The 17,014-nt window shown below is 39.6% G+C and overlaps 1 protein-coding gene across 2 annotated transcripts in view; it reads right to left on the reverse strand.

Moving 5' to 3' along the window:
* LSAMP (limbic system associated membrane protein) overlaps window positions 1-17,014 on the reverse strand; it is a 705,546-nt gene that overhangs the window by 602,897 nt on the left and 85,635 nt on the right. The gene's annotated exons all lie outside the window — the stretch shown is intronic.

The following is a 17,014-nucleotide window of genomic DNA, read 5'->3' on the forward strand; positions in this document are numbered from 1 at the left end:
TCTGTTCCTTATTTACAGGGCACTGATTCCCTTATCTCCATTCCTTTTGTATTTTTCTTTCCAGTGCTTTCTCTGTGGTCCTCTTGATGTTCGTTAGCCAAGAATTGAAGGGTCTAGGCCTGCTTCTCTGCTCTCATCTTTCTTTCTCCAAGCTGGATAGAAGGAAGAGTGGTAAATCATCATATAATGGAAGTGACCTCCCACAGTCACTGGGGCACAAAAGAGATGCCAGGCCAAGAATATTTCCCTGCATCATATTCTCTTTTAACATTATGAATTCCAGCTACTCTTCTCTGGGCTTAAGAGATCTTTCCTGCAAGCCAGACACTGCTAACAGAAAATCAGATTTAGAATTCTTCACTGACACAGATTAACAGACATAAGATTGAGAGGTGTAGAGGTGTATCTGTGTTCCTACTGTGAACTCTAAATAGCACATTCTATTCCCAACATACAAAAGAAACTCAAATTAGAGATGAACACTTTAGGTAATATATTTTGCCATTATGTGCCTAATATGCTTCTATAAACATTAATTATTAGGATTGTCATATAAAATGAGAAGCATTTGTTAACATTTAATATACTGAACATGTGGGGAATCAGAAGTAATAAATGAAGGTGGTTAGGAGGTAATGATAAGAGCTAAAGAGTGATAGGGGCATCATCATTAGTACCTTGTCAACAAAGAAGGCCCATCTGTACACAAACACAGCAAAGCAAAATGGGGAAGGGATGGTGCTTTTATACACGGTTGATGAAAATAAGCTAATTATCTTTTTCCAAAGAAGGCCCATTTTTAATCTATTTTCTTTTCAAAACTAATGTATATTTTTCTGTATGCTTTTAGTGAAAATCATTGTTGTTTTCTAGTCGCTACATCTTGTCCGACTCTTTTGTGACCCCATGGACTGCAGCCTGCCAAGCTCTCTGTCCCTGGAATTTCCTAGGCGAGAATACTGGAATGGGTTGCCATTTCCTTATCCAGGGGATCTTCCCAACCCAGGGATCAAACCCGAGTCTCCTGTATTGGCAGGAGGATTCTTCAGCACTTCAGTCCCACAGTGAAAACTAAGAGTATATTATTCTTACTATTTACCATTGAAATAAATCTCCACAATAAAAATAAATAAATCTCTACAATATAGTACAACAGCTTGACATACATAGAAATAGAAGCAAATGAGTTTGAATTTCCAGATCTTTATAATGCAGAATTTCATTGTCAGCAAGATAGCTTCATAATTATGATTATGTAAAACATTACCCAACTCAGAGTAACTTGGGGTAGAGACCTGTCAGCTTACTAAAATGTATGAATTATAGGGTAGTTTTTAATCAGACTAGACTACTGCATGTAAGTAGAATTTAATATATGTTATAAATTTGTCTGTTTAATTAATAATTGGAAGCATGAATCTAACTTTAATAAGCTCCATGCTAAGTACTGAATGTATATTTTCTAATTTAGTTTTCACAACAGTCCAAAAAACTTGATCCTTTGTTCATTTCTATTCTAGGGTTAAAGAAACTAAGGCACAGTCACCCAAGGCATATCAGCTATAAGTGAAGAAATCCATACATAATGTCTTTTAACATTCAGTCAATTTTTTATGAAAACTGTTAAACCAAAGTAATTTTAGTCATTTCTGGCTTTATGAAATACATTGAAATTAAAGTAATTTCCTTATTAAGCATAAGAATAAAAATTGTTATCAGGAAAAACATATTTAATAAAATGACTTGGATTTTGGCTTCTTTATCTAAAAGGTGTCTTAATCACATCTAAAACTCTGTGGTACTATATATGCAAATACTTACCTATCAAAAGGAGTCACAAATGTAGTGGTATCTAAATTTTCAAGATTCAATAGTAATTCTGCCAACACCAGTTGTTCAGACATTTTCCGAATATTACAGGTTATAATTTCATGATATAATGGTGAAGACTGGACTAGAACAAACGACCATTCAACTTCACTTCAAATGTTCAACGGCCTTAGATCTAAATCCTTTCCCAATCACTTCTATTTTACTTTCAGTGATCTCTTTCGGGGGAGGATAATTAGTGTCATGCATAATAAATAAGCAATAAGAATCTACTTAACTTATTTATACTGATTTATATATATATATAAATATCCAAACATATATATATATATAAAGCCTACTTGCATTGGATTAAAGAAAATTTGTAATGTCAATAACCTAACACAGTGCTTGGCACATATCAGGTCCTGAATAATTATTACCTTCCATTATTTTTTTTCTATATCACTCTTCGAAGTTCAATTCAGTTCAGTCACTCAGTCGTATCCGACTATTTGTGACCCCATGGACTGCAGCACTCCAGGCCTCCCTGTCCATCACCAAGTCCCAAAGTTTACTCAAACTCATGTCCATTGAGTCAGTGATGCCATCCAGCCATCTCATCCTCTGTCATCCCCTTCTCGCCATGCCTTCAATCTTTCCCAACATCAGGATCTTTTCAAATGAGTCAGTTCTTCGCCTCAGGTGGCCAAAGAATCAGAGTTTCAGCTTCAGGATCAGTCTTTCCAATGAATATTGAGGACTGATTTCCTTTAGGATGGACTGGTTGGACCTCCTTATAGTCTAAGGGACTCTCAAGAGTCTTCTATACCACAGTTCAAAAGCATCAATTCTTTGCACTCAGCCTTCTTTATACTCCAACTCTCACATCCATACATGACTACTGGAAAAACCATTGTTTTGACTAGACAGAACTTTGTCAGCCAAGTAATGTCTCTCCTTTTGAATATGCTATCTAGGTTGGTCATAACTTTTCTTCCAAGGAGCAAGCATCTTTTAATTCCTTGGCTGTGGTCATCATCTGCACTGATTATGGAGCCCCCCAAAATAAAGTCTGACACTGTTTCCACTGTTTTCCCAACTATTTGCCATGAAGTGATGGGACCGGATGCCATGATCCTAGTTTTCTGAATGTTGAGTTTTAAGCCAATTTTTTCACTCTCCTCTTTCACTTTCACCAAGAGCCTCTTTAGTTCTTCTTTGCTTTCTGCCATAACAGTGGTGTCATTTGCCTATATGAAGTTATTGATATTTCTCCCGGCAAGCTTGATTCAAGCTTGTGCTTCATCCAGTCCAGCATTTCTCATGATGTACTCTGCACAGAAGTTAAATAACAGGGTGATGATATATACCTTGTCATATTCCTTTCCCGATCTGGAAGCAGTCTGTTGTTCCATGTCCAATTCTAACTGTGGCTTCTTAACCTGTATACAGATTTCTCAGGAGGCAGGTCAGGTGGTCTGGTGTTCCAATCTCTAGAATAATTTTCCACAGTTTGTTGTGATCCACACAGTCAAAGGTTTTGGCATCATAGTCAATAAAACAAAAGTAGATGTTTTTCTGGAACGCTCTCTTTTTTGATGATCTAAAGGATGTAATGGCACCCCACTCCAGTACTCTTGCCTGGAAAATCCCATGGATGGAGGAGCCTGGTGGGCTGCAGTCCATGGGGTCGCTGAGGGTCGGGCACGACTGAGCGACTTCACTTTCACTTTTTACTTTCATGCATTGGAGAAGGAAATGCCAACCCACTCCAGTGTTCTTGCCTGGAGAATCCCAGGGATGGGGGAGCCTGGTGGGCTGCCGTCTATGGGGTCACACAGAGTCGGACACGACTGAACTGACTTAGCAAAGGATGCTGGCAATTTGATTTCTGGTTCCTCTGCCTTTTCTAAATCCAGCTTGAACATCTGGAAGTTCACAGTTCACATACTGTCTTACCCATGCTCCTGCCCTTTATCCCATGGTAAGACCAAACTGTTGTTGCCAGGAACACTCTAGTGATTTCTTACTCTATACTTTGAAAGTGAAAGTGTTAGTTACTCAGTCATATCCCACTCTTTGCAACCCCATGGACTGCAGCCACCAGGCTCCTCTGTCCATGGAATGCTCCAGGCAACAACATTGGAGGGGGTTGCCATTTCCTTCTCCAGGGGATCTTTCCAACCCAGAGATTTGAAGATACAGATGGCTGGACCCAGTCTGAAATCACTAAAGAGAGAGGAAGAAAAAAAAAAAAAAACCTATTTGCTTTTTGCCTTCCACTACTTTATCCAACTCCTGAAAAGACTATGACATGGTTTTCATTGGTTTTTGCTTGTTTTATCTACTTCTAAACACTCTCACCTCTATGAAGGATTTGGAGAACATGATTCTAATTGATCACACCTCTTTAGCCTCTGTCAGGTATAGTTATGAAATAGTGGGTGAGATTTATAGATTAGTGGTCCAGTAGGCTTAGCAAGCTGAGTTTGACTTTTCTGCCCCACGGATGAATGCAGCAGGGTTCTCTTCATAGCCTCTCTAATTGAATTGCAGGCCAATCTCCTTAATAACCTGTCCCTTGCTCAAGATAACTACCAGGTGCCTTTCAGACTCAAAGCTACAAAAGCTCTTACTGGAAGCACTCTTTCCTCAAATCCCTTCATCCTCCCCAGCGAGTCTCTTTAGTCTCTTCTCTCCCACTCCATGCATGGATATTAGATGTGTGAAACTGCTGACAATCTGAAGACTGGAAACCAGGCAGATAAAACAGAAGCATCCTTTCTCTTTTATTCTTAATTTGAGCTGTGCTCAAAGTCCCACTGAGGGGACTGGTTGCTGATACAGCTGTGAGATATGATGTTTAAGGGGAGAAAAAGTTCACAGATTTCATCAGCCGTTCCTCCAGAGGTGTGGACTGCCACCCACTCTCTGGTTCTAAACCCCACAAAGAAAAGCTGAAGAATGCTGACAAGGCTCTTTAAAGATGTTTTCATTGGAATGGAGCTGCTGCAGTGGCACCCCGAAGTAGCACTTCTGTGCACACATCAAGTTATAAATATGCAAATCAAATCACTGGGTGCTAGCAGCCCAACCATTCATAGTAGAGTGATTATCAACTGACAGCTTTAAACTGGTACACCTCTTGCCATGATAGCTTCAGCAGAGATTTTGCTTAAAGTCCTGTCCTCCGTCCCTGATGCAATGGGATCAGGACTGCTTTTGTGAATCTAGAGGAGGTATTCTGTGAAGCATCAGCAGCCTTTCCAAGGCAAGGAGAAGAGATGAGAATGGCAAACAAGCAGCCGTAATAGCAGAGGCTGAGGAGTTTACTAGGTTGGGACAGCCCAACCAAGAGTGGGCCTGGCTGTAGGCTTTTGAAAACATCTTCACGTATACAGGCAGTGTAAGTAAAATTTAGTCCTTAGATTAGGCCAACTTTCTAAGAATCACGAGAAGCTTGGTAAAACTACAGACTCCCAAGCTCCCCTCCCCTTCAGAATCTTTGGAGTAGAGTTCAGAATTTGATAGGTTTATCAACCAATGTTGATGAATTGCAACCATTGTTAAGAATATACTATAACAACCAAAGCGATAAGAAAAAGATTTCTTCAAGAACTCACATCAAAACTTGAATTATAAAAGTTTTAAATATGTCTGAAAATGAATACTTTCCCAAGGGGAAGGGAGGTCTACACCCCCTCCTCTACCTGGGTTATCTTAGGAAACAGTTGACCAAAGGAGCACAGAGAAAGTGACACTAAATGATTACCAAGTGCAGAGGTCATAAAAGATGATACAGTTTCTGCCTGATTCTCCTAAGACTTGATTTCAGAACCTTGATCCACCTACCAGGTGAGATGTCTCAGGCTGCTGCACTTCACAGAAGTCATCACTGTAGGCATTTTGCTGACTGCCCCAGCTGAGGAGCAAGTCAACAGCAAGCATCACTGGTTATATATCTAAGTACAGATGCCTCCAGATAGTGAGTCACTCCAAGCCACTGAGTCACCCCCAGCTTTGGATCTTCCCAACTGAAGACCCAGATATCATGAAGCACAAAAACACTGTCCATATTAAGCCCTACTCAAATTTCTGACTCACGGAGTCTTGAATAGGACATGCATCAGGGCCAGAAATCATGCAAGGCATTGTGGGTGGAGCAAGGATTACAGAGTCTGATAGTCCTGGCTCTGTCATTCAATTAAAACTTGTGTGGCTTTGGGTAATTTGCCCATGCTCTCAGAAGGTCAAATTTATAATATGTAAATTGGAAAGAAAAGTATATCTCAGCATTATGGTAAAGATTAAAGAGGCAATGTGTAGGAATGTGCCTATAACACAGTGAGAATTTAGTATATTATTGCTATGATCTTTGTCACTGTTATAACTAAATATCGAAGATACCTAGATAACTCAGGGGAGATCAAAGCCATTACCCTTAATTATTGAGGGAAATCAACAGAATGTATCCAAGTCACAGCAAATAAATCTGATGGTAGAAAAGAGGATTCTAGAATCTGTCATTCCCTACATACTGCTTTCACAGTTGAGATACTGTGTTGAAATGTTTTTTTCCAGATCAGTGAAACCAACGCTTTCCAACATGAGGACCTTTTTTTAAATGTTAAAAAAAAAACCTCACTGGACATCCATGACAGTAGTATTTGTTCTAGGGGAAAAAAATTCATATTTTGTTACTAACCATAACTTCGATGCTTCTTGGGGGCTTCCCTTGTGGCTCAGCTGGTAAAGAAACCACATGCAATGTGGGAGACCTAGGTTCAATCCCTGGATTGGGAAGATTCCCTGGAGGAGGGAAAGACTACCCACTCCAGTATTCTGGCCCAGAGAATGCCATGGACTGTATAGCCCACGTAGTTGCAAAGAGTTGGACATGACTGAGTGACTTTTACTTTCACTTTCTTTCATAACTTTTATATTCATATTTAAAATAGCAGTGTATATTTGTCACACAACCTACAGATTATACCCTGGAAATATTGATTGAAGGCTCTATCAGAATAATTGTCTTTACCGATCAGTAAACATCAGAATCTAGGGACCCTTATGACAATTCAATGTCCTTTTCTATTCCCCCATGTCTAGACTCTCCAAAAGTGATACTACACAAGTACACCCAATTAGGAGCATGCTTTAAAATTGTCTTTGGCTCTTTCAACTAAATAGAAGGGAAATATTTCTGATAAGCTCTGTATACATCATTAGTCCTCCTCTAAGAGGAGAAGCTGATGTGATTACTTGTGTGGCATATGGAGGAAAGGGAAGCTAAAGGATCCTTTTAGGAATCCAAATGGCCTCCAAGTAACAGAGATAGCGACATTTAAATGCTTTCAACAGTGATTTTTATTTTAACAACTCCAAATCATGCATAGGTAGAATGTAGTCTCCACAAAAACTATGTATGAGCACACTCTCAAGAATCTCCATTAAGAAAATAATCACAATTAATTCACGTATTTCAAAAACGGGAAGGAATAGAAAGAATATTCTTGTTATGTATGAAAATAGTACCAAACAGTATTTTTCTTGTAGGGGTATTCTTAGCTCAGGTCCTAATAAATCTCTTTTAAAATGACCTGAAAGAAGAGTTATTTTCATTATGTTAATGATCTCCTGCGTAAGGAAAGAGTAGAAATAGCTCATTACTGGAACTTGCAGGTGATAAGTTAAGATGTATGGCAGGCACTACTGAAGTTCCTAAGATGTTATATAAATGGATCCAGAGAGGGTAGGGTTATGACTCAAAAATAACAAAATGAGATTCAGCTGAGAAAAATGAAAACCAATACATCTTGAGCAAAATAATTCAATGGACAGGAGAAACCTGGAGAGAAGTAACACTGATGGAGACCTGGATCTAATAACAGAGGACAAATTAGATATCAGCTTGCAATGTGATACGGCTGCCAAAGGGGTTGATGGTATTCTGAACTGAACACAATGATCCATTATGTGGGGGGAAAAGAAAATACAGAGAAATGACTCCTACCTTCCTTGATTCTGGTTAGGCTAAACTACAGTCTCAGACCTCTTGACACTTGAAATATGGTGAGAAATTGGACTGCGTACAGAGGATAGCAGAAGATGGTTAAAGAAATGGAATGATGTACTTATGGGAAAAGATTAAAGGAACTAAATATGTATTGTCTGGATAAGTAATAACAAACAGAGCTAGAGTAGCATTAAGGCAACATTTGAAAGGTATAATTCTCCTCAGGTGAGAGGGCTATATAAATGTGAAATAACAGCAATGGTATTAAAACACTATGAAAAAAGTGTCTAAGGGGGATGGCATAATCTTAGCACATGGTTAGTGTTTGAGATTATTTTCTTAATGGAGATTTGCTCATATATATTTTTTGTGGAGACAACATTTTACTTACACATGATTTGGAGCTGTTAAAAATCACTATTGAAAGTGTTTCATTATCGTATCCAGGAGATGGTGAGGGACAGGGAAGCCTGTGTGCCACAGTCCGTGGGGTCGCGAAGAGTTGGACTTGGCAACAGAACAACAATAGTGGCTGAGATACCTCACTGGTATCCGCAACACTGCAACAATTGTTTCAGCTGCCGAGTCACTACTGGTGATCACCGGACAGATCCTCTTCTCAATCTCACGGTAGAGAAACGTGAGCAGTTGGGAATCGTTAACCGGGAATAATTAAATTTTGTGTACTGTGGTTTTAGTGCCTTTCTTAACACTGGTCTCCAATACCACACTCTTCAGTCAAAATTTAATTTCCTCATCCTTGCCTCCAGAACCCACATCAAGCCTTGCTTTTAATGACCTTTCTCCTTCTAAGTGAAACAACAGAGGAAAGAAAATAGAGGATCTGACCAATTTATACCAAGATACTAATCTGTGAGGTAACAGTTTTAATATATTTCTCAAATATATGCATATGGGACAATATCTCCTTCCTCACAAAGAGGTCTGTGCCCAGTGGATGTGGACTTTGTTTTGGTGTGGACCATCTCTGTGTCCTTCAAATCACATTCTCTAAGCTTTCACGTGGCAAATGCTCACATTTGGAAGTACCCTCAGCACCATTTCAAGCTGCTAGAATAGCTGCAGCATAGCCTTAGAGATTGAATGGGCTCGATTTAATAGATGTTTTGGGTTTTGCATTAAAACCCTACACATCAAGAGCATGTGACATGCTTTATGACATATGAAGCTGCGTGGGGGAAATTTTCATGCAGCTACAACAAGCCAAGACATGCTCTACTGGAAGTACAGATGTAAGAGAAATATAACTTTGCTCCCTTTCAGCTCTAACATTCTATGACTCTATAATTCAGTGACTGGAGGATCATTTTCATGATTCAGGAGTCAATATTGATGAATTTCTTCCAAAGTGAAAATGTGAGAAAGAGAGTGAAGGAGAAATGAAAAGTTGTTCCATTATGTGTTAAGTATTCACAATACCAGGGAGATACAATTTGGGAACAGAGTGAGTGATGAAATATGTAGGATTAGCAAACAAAAGGTGGGGGGTGTGTATCTGAAGGGAAAAAAAAAAAAAAAAAAGAAACTGCAGTGACCATCCATCACCGATCTCTGGAGTGGAAGGGAAGAAAATGTGAAATTCCTGCACCTACTTGTGATGTATTCGCAAAGACAGAATATCTTGCTCAGGGGAAACTTTAAAGAGTCAGACATCTGCTATAGAGCAAACACAGTGAAACATGGGTCACTAAAGAGCCCCTAAGTTACAGATAGGACAGGTTTGTGACCCTGAAAGTAGGCAGTGCAGGCAGGGCAAAAGGCTACCCTAGATTTGCCACTGACCAACCTGAAAGGATCGATGGGGAATGTGAAAGCAATAAAATAATCAGCAGGGTCCCCCTGCTATTTATATTCTAACAGTAAAGAAAATGGTTTCTTAGGTTTCAGGTAATTTCCTAATACAAGTGCTTTAATGGAAACAAGAGAGTCACCTGAGGCAGCCAGTTTAGCTCAACATGGTCAGTAGAATGCATCATGCCATGTAGAAAGTGACCTGTACTGCTGGCCACAGGCAGTCTTTATGATAGATTCAGGTCACTTGGGGTTTACTGAAGGCATGGCGCTCTGTGTTGATTATTAGTGGCCGAGCATAGGAACTATTTTTGCCATATCTCATAAATTTCTTCAGCTTCCAAGAGGCACAGCCCACATCAACACAACAGAAGCTGAAGGCAGAATGCAGGTCATTCTGAACTGCATAGACAGGCAGGACGAGCCAGCCTGCTGAGTCTGTTTTTGCTTCAACCTCATCCAGGTAGGGATTATTCAGCTACCTGATATCTTCAAATAAACCTGGATAGTCATCAATTATACTCTATAGACATTGTGAGAGTGTAATTCTATTCTTTATGAGTAAGAGGGAAGTTACATAATATGTGATGATCTCCTTGCCATGATTTTAAGGCAACAGTTGTGCAAAAAGTAGTATTTCAAGACTTACAAAGATATGGTCTATAGCCTGGTGAGCTCATCATGGAGCTTATCACCAGAAAAAAAAAAAGAAAAGAAAAATTTAGCAGGAAACTGTGACCACATTTGAGTAGTGGTATCACTCAATGCCAGAGGAGTTTTGCCATATGGATTAGCTACAAGTGTTACGTCACAGGGCACTGTGCTCTTGCTTTTAGTCCAACTCAGCTGTGATTTCACAGATACAGACAAGTTCAGTTTAGTTTCGTTCAGTTGCTCAGTCGTGTCCGACTCTTTGCAACCCCATGAACTGCAGCACGCCAGGCCTCTCTGTTCATCACCAGCTGCCAGACAAGAGACATACATAACGACTTGAGTGGAGAAAAAACTGTGAAATTCTAAAAGGAAAAGCAAAAAAACCAAAATTCCCCTAGTAATTCGTGGCTGTGGGACAAGGAAAGTCCAAACGCAGAGTGGACTGATACCAGTCAGTTATTTGGCTATCAAGCCAAAGTGGAGTTGAGGGGGGACATTATATTTCAACTCAATGAAAGTTTGCAAAGATATTTGAGAAGTCCTTCACCAGAGATTTTATTTATGCATACCATATTTACTAAAGAAATCTCTACCTCCAGCCTCTTCCATTTCACCTCTCTTAATCATCATATCTGAAATGCACTTAATGCCAACATCTAGAAACCCCCTACAAATGATTCCAATTCCAATTTCCATGCAGGCTCTATAATAATATGATTGAATAATGACTATCTAGACACAAAATGTGTCAGGGGCCTCAAAAATATATTTAATCCATACAACAATCCTATGAGATAAGTGTTATTACTCTGATGTTAAAGAAAACTAGGAAGATATATATTTAAACAATCAGTTTAATACTCAAGGTTCAAAGTTAGGCCTGGCTAACTCTAAAGTTTCCAGCAGAGAAACAATGGAAAAGAGATAAATAGGTTTCCTTAACTTCATTTAGATTCCACTCTCTGATTTCTATATCTGCAGGCATTTCTTAAAACTTGCTTTAATTTCTTTTAGGCTGAAAGTAAATCACTTGTGGTTCCCATGAATGCGTGTCTGTGTGCACACACATGCCTGTACCTATTTTATTTGTTCAACAAATATCTACTGAACACACAATTCTGTGCTAGGCACAGTGCCACGTACAAAAATGGATAAAACAATTGGCATGGTCTCTGCTCTCACAAATATTACCATCTATCTGACTGTTCTGCTTGATGAGGTAAAGTTATTTAAAACCAAATAGTAGCTGACTGCATCAAAATATGGAGGAAGTTGATTCCTAGTGACTTATAAAAGAAATATGAAGCTATGTATGGGATCAACCATATGTGAAAGACTGACCATCTCATACTATTGTTGTCATCACCATCATCATTACTCTGCTGCTGCTGCTGCTGCGTCGCTTCAGTCGTGTCCGACTCTGTGTGACCCCATAGACAGCAGCCCACCAGGCTCCCCCGTCCCTGGGATTCTCCAGGCAAGAACACTGGAGTGGGTTGTCATTTCCTTCTCCAATGCATGAAAGTGAAAAGTGAAAGGGAAGTCACTCAGTCATGTCTGACTCTTAGCGACCCCATGGACTGCAGCCCACCAGGCTCCTCCGCCCATGGGATTTTCCAGGCAAGAGTACTGGAGTGGAGTGCCATTGCCTTCTCCACATCATTACTATAGTTATAAACTAATTTTTACTATTGTAAAACTGGAGAAATTAGAGTTCTGCAGGGCTGCAAACCCTCAGAGCAAGAGTCACCTGGAGAAACAAGAGCAACTAGACACCTACCCCAAAGTTCAGGACTCAGAGTATGTCAATCTTCTCTTTTCTGCAAATGAACAGAAAATTGACTACCTTATATGAATAACAATTATTGAATTAAGATGTCTCCAGAGACTTCTGCTGCTGCTGCTGCTAAGTCACTTCAGTTGTGTCCGACTCTGTACGACCCATAGACGGCAGCCCACCAGGCTTCCCCGTCCCTGGGATTCTCCAGGCAAGAACACTGGAGTGGGTTGCCATTTCCTTCTCCAATGCATGAAAGTGAAGTCGCTCAGTCATGTCTGACTCCGAGCGACCCCATGGACTGCAGCCTACCAGGCTCCTCTCTTCTAGAAACAGGCAAATGGGGATGGTTGCTTAATTACATTCAGTAATAAAACTGTGCTCTAAATTTCATTGATTTCCATAATTTCAGTTTAAAAATTTTTAATTTCCCCTGATTTCCTTACTTATTAGGCCTTCTTTTTTTCCTTTTCTTTGATTGATCAGAGGAAGAAAATAATGTTTTGTTAATACCTAAACATTAGCTCATGTGAAGAGTTGACTCATTGGAAAAGACTCTAATGCTGGGAGGGATTGGGGGCAGGAGGAGAAGGGGATGACAGAGGATGAGATGGCTGGATGGCATCACGGACTCGATGGACGTGAGTCTGAGTTAACTCCGGGAGCTGGTGATAGACAAGGAGGCCTGGAGTGCTGCGATTCATAGGGTCGCAAAGAGTCGGACATGACTGAGCGACTGAACTGAACTGAAACAAACCCCAGGAAGACCAGCAAGTGTTCCCTAAAATTCAGCATCAGTTACTAGTCCAGCTACTAAGCCTAGATGAGCTGGTATAACTAGTTGATGAAAAAGCAAAACCAAACAGAGAAGCAGAAAACAGAATTAGGGGTATTAATAACTAATGATTGCTTCCCACTAGAGTGTTCCTTTACTATGAATGCCATACTTGGTGAATAAAAACTATGGTATGCCATATACATAACCTAAAGGAAGAATGCATTTTGAAATAAGATGAAGGAAGAAATCACGAAATAGTCTACAAATTAAAAAATCCAAGTGTAAATTATTAAAATTAACACATACCCTAAAAGAGTTAGACTCTGGAACCTCAGGCAAAACTTATGAAAAAGAAAATTACCTTTTAATTGCAAATAATCTTATTGCCCAGAGAAGCATTTCTTGGAGATGAGTGCTACTATGCATTGTCAGATGTTCCTGTTAATGAGATATTTAAATTTTAGAGGCCCCATGTATGTCCAATGAGTACCCCCCACCCACAACCAGAACAAATCATTTCTTTTCCAAAGGGTTAGTTGTATCTTATCAGATAAAGTTCTAATACCTCTCTGTAGTTTGCCAGAGTATCTGTGACCCTTTGGAGCTAATTCCTATTTTTATTTTCATTATTATTAATTATTATGATCAATCACAGAATCTTAAGAGATGAACCAACCCATTTGGATGATTGTCTGACATCGTGGTTCAAATGGTAAAGAATCCACCTGCAATGCAGGAGACCTGGGTTTGATCCCTGGGTTGGGAAGATGCCCTGGAGAAGGGAATGAGTACGCACTCCAATATTCTTGCCTTGAGAATCCCACGGACAGAGGAACCTGGTGGGCTACAGTCCATGGGGTTGCAAAGAGTCAGATACGAATGGGCAACTAACACTTTGAATTTTGAATTTTTGAACTTTGAATTTGAATTTTTAACTTTTACTTTACAGAGGAGAATAGTGAAAACCATGTATTGCCACATGTCACACAAGTATTTCAGGCAGGCTTGGAAATTCATTCATTCAACAAAGATTCATTAAGTATCGGCCATGTGTTGGTTTCAGTTCCACACCATTCTCCTACAACAGTGCCTCCTGACATAACCATTATCATATTGTCTCCTCTTTCCCAATAGCCTTAAATCTGTATGCTCATTTAGTTACCAAAGTAAGAATAATTTACACAACAAATCCCTCTACCCATAAAATCAGTTCCTGGACTTAGTAAATAAACTAATAAATATGATTTATTTGTGCAGTTTTGGAAAATATCCAAGTGATGCTTTTAATTTATGTTAAAAACAATAACACAAGAAATCAACTTTTCAAAAAACAGAAAAAATACAAAATATTGCTAGAAGAATATAATCTTGCTTAGAACTATGCACTTAGCACTAAATTGCTGATCATTTTATCCATATAAGATAGAACAAAGTGACAATAACAACAATCCACCTTCCTCATAACTCATTCGTCATGAAATGAGTTTTGATAAAGGTCAATCTTTTACTATTGTACACAGAATTTGCCTCTTCTTCCCTAACCCGATCCTTAACTTGAAGAAGTATTTTCACAGTTGATAGGTCAGCCAAATAATTGCTTCAAAAACACATAATGGCTCTCGTTACGCTTATAGGCAAATTCATAAAGGTCTTGGTTAACATGGTCAGGCAGTAACAATGTATGTGCAGAGAACTGACAATAACTGACATCATTGAATGATTTGATCATTTATGTCAGGGTAGCCTTCTCACCCTTCCCTCCTTTTGCTCTCTAGCTCAGTCTCTGCCTTTTTCTCTCTCAGTCTATCTTTTTCTCTTTTTATATTCGACTACATTTGTTTTAGAAAAGGCAGAGGAACCAGAGATCAAATTGCCAGCATCTGCTGGATCATGGAAAAAGCAAGAGAGTTTCAGAAAAACATTCATTTCTGCTTTATTGAATATGCCAAAGCCTTTGACTACATGGATCACAGTACACTGCGGAAAATTTTGAAAGAGATGGGAATACCAGACCACCTGACCTGCCTCTTGAGAAACCTACATGCAGGTCAGGAAGCAACAGTTAGAACTGGACATGGAACAACAGACTGGTTCTAAATAGGAAAAGGAGTACGTCAAGGCTGTATATTGTCACCCTGCTTATTTAACTTCTATGCAGAGTACATCATGAGAAACGCGGGGCTGGAAGAAGCACAAGTTGAAATCAAGATTGCTGGCAGAAATATCAATAACCTCAGATATGGAGGTGACACCACCCTTATGGCAGAAAGTGAAGAGGAACTAAAAAGTCTCTTGATGAAAGTGAAAGAGGGAAGTGAAAAGTTGGCTTAAAGCTCAACATGCAGAAAAAGAAGATCATGGCATCGGGTCCCATCACTTCATGGGAAACAGATGGGGAAACAGTGGAAACAGTGGCAGACTTCATTTGGGGGGGCTCCAAAATCACTGCAGATGGTGACTGCAGCCATGAAATTAAAAGACGCTTCCTCCTTGGAAGGAAAGTTATAACCAACCTAAACAGCATATTGAAAAGTAGAGACATTACTTTGCCAACAAAGGTCCGTCTAGTAAAGGCTATGGTTTTTCCAATAGTCATGTATGGATGTGAGAGTTGGACTGTGAAGAAAGGTGAGCGCCGAAGAATTGATGCTTTTGAACTGTGGTGTTGGAGAAGACTCTTGAGAGTCCCTTGGACTGCAAGGAGATCCAACCAGTCCATTCTGAAGGAGATCAGCCCTGGGATTTCTTTGGAGGGAATGATGCTGAAGCTGAAACTCCAGTACTTTGGCCACCTCATGTGAAGAGTTGACTCATTGGAAAAGACTCTGATGCTGGGAGGGATTGGGGGCAGGAGGAGAAGGGGACGACAGAGGATGAGATGGCTGGATGGCATCACTTACTCGATGGACGTGAGTCTGAGTGAACTCCGGGAGTTGGTGATGGACAGGGAGGCCTGGCATGCTGCGATTCATGGGGTGGCAAAGAGTCGGACACGACTGAGCGACTGAACTGAACTGAACTGACATTTGTTTTTACAGACTGCAAGAGTTTCCATTTTAAAGATAACCTATACAATGGATTTTAAAAACAGGGATTGTAGGTAATGAGACAGTAGTACCAAAAGGGCAACTACAGTCAAAATTGACAAGACCATTCTCCATGGCCCATTAGAACTAGAACCCAAGAGATTCACAGTGAATTTCAGGTGATCTTTTATCCTATTCATAATCTTAACAGTTAGACATGCATACACCATATTTTGAAGATAAAGGAATATAACAATGTGAAAAAATAGAAAAAAAAAATGAGAGTCAGAAAGAGGGACAGATATAAAAAAGTAACAAGATGGAAAACATTACTGTCCATCACTTATTCAATCCTTTTTTTACAAATGAACTCTAAAGTATGTACATGGGGGAAGTAGAAAATGAAAGTCGAGAATATGCCAAGTGATCATATACCACAGCCAGCTGGTACACCTGTTACCACAGCACCATTATAGGTAGCACTCCTTCCACTCTCAAAGTTTCACAGGTCAAACAATAAATTATACAGTCACCCTAAGGATAGAAACTACTCTCAATAGTTTGGATTTTTCTAGAAGTGAATAAAATGTATCTCATTTCCCATTTATAGCCCATTGTTTACTATACAAAGAATCATATTCTCTTCATGCCTGAATACAATGAATTTGATCCGAGTCAGAATAAACTCAGTCACAGCTGTGTTCTTGGAAACCTCTGGATGGTGGACTAGGTAAATCTCTAGCCTAGCACCAACACCCCAACAGCCTAGTGTACTTGGCATTATGACCTCTCTGTCATTTGTTCAACTTCTTTCCTTTTTAACAAGGCACCTGACATTCAAGGTTTGGTTCATGGAAAGGAAAGGGTTGTGGTAATAAGAAACAGCATTATTAGGAACAGGCCTTCTCTAATCCCTGTGTCCTTGGTGGTAAACTAAAGGTACGTGACTGTGAAACCAACATCAATTACCCTTCACTCCCACGGCACTGAAAGCATTAGTTATAGACATTTTCTACTAGTGAAGTAATATAACCACCAGGATTCAGTCCCAATCACACGATTGATCCTCATTAGAAGCTATTTTTGAAAACAGCTTTTCTTTTAACCCATTATGTCTGTAAAAATTTAAAAATCCACAA

The sequence above is a fragment of the Capricornis sumatraensis genome, chromosome 1, assembly GCF_032405125.1.
Source record: "Capricornis sumatraensis isolate serow.1 chromosome 1, serow.2, whole genome shotgun sequence".
In the NCBI taxonomy this organism is placed as follows: Eukaryota; Metazoa; Chordata; class Mammalia; order Artiodactyla; family Bovidae; genus Capricornis; species Capricornis sumatraensis.